The sequence below is a fragment of the Misgurnus anguillicaudatus genome, chromosome 23 (assembly GCF_027580225.2).
Source record: "Misgurnus anguillicaudatus chromosome 23, ASM2758022v2, whole genome shotgun sequence".
NCBI lineage: Eukaryota > Metazoa > Chordata > Actinopteri > Cypriniformes > Cobitidae > Misgurnus > Misgurnus anguillicaudatus.
Window position 1 is genome coordinate 21,316,922 of NC_073359.2, and position 711 is coordinate 21,317,632.

The window sequence follows — 711 nt, forward strand, 5'->3', positions numbered from 1 at the left end:
ATATGTGCAACAAAATACATCTGTGTGACAAAAAATATAAATAATAAACATTTAAATACAATGAAACACGTTTTATTCATAAATTCTGATTGGATGAGCTGTGCTTAAAACCATTAAAAAATATTCATCTTGCGTTTATTGCCCTGCCTAATTTTTTTTTAATTTGATATAAATGTAAATAGTTAAAGGCCAAAACAAGGAATTTATTTTTTTTATTTTTTTTACTTATTTATTTTAAACTATTACTGTTACATAAACTGTCATGTTGACTTTTTTAAACTAAAAATCAGGTCGGTGCGTAGTGGGCGCGTAGCTAGCTGTACGGAAATACCTTATATGGTGCGATATACTGTCCATGGTGCTGAAGTTAAAGTCGTTTTAGCACATTATTAAAGTTTAATATTTCATACCGTAAAACCAAAAAAATCATAAAAGCAAAGTTTACGTTACAATTTTCTCCACCACACCGTTTCTTTGATATTCTGTGAATTCCTAGTCACGTCTGTGTTGTAGCCACGCCCCTCGTTATCATAATAATTCAAAAACGACAAATTAATTAATTTGTAAGTTATCTGAGAGTAATTAAAACTGACATAAACACGAATAAAAGAGGGAATTTACTACAGGAAAATGCTGTTTATTATTTGTACATTATCTAAGATCGTTTGTACGTTTTTATTAGGCTACAAGCTTGATATGTTTAAAAAATGC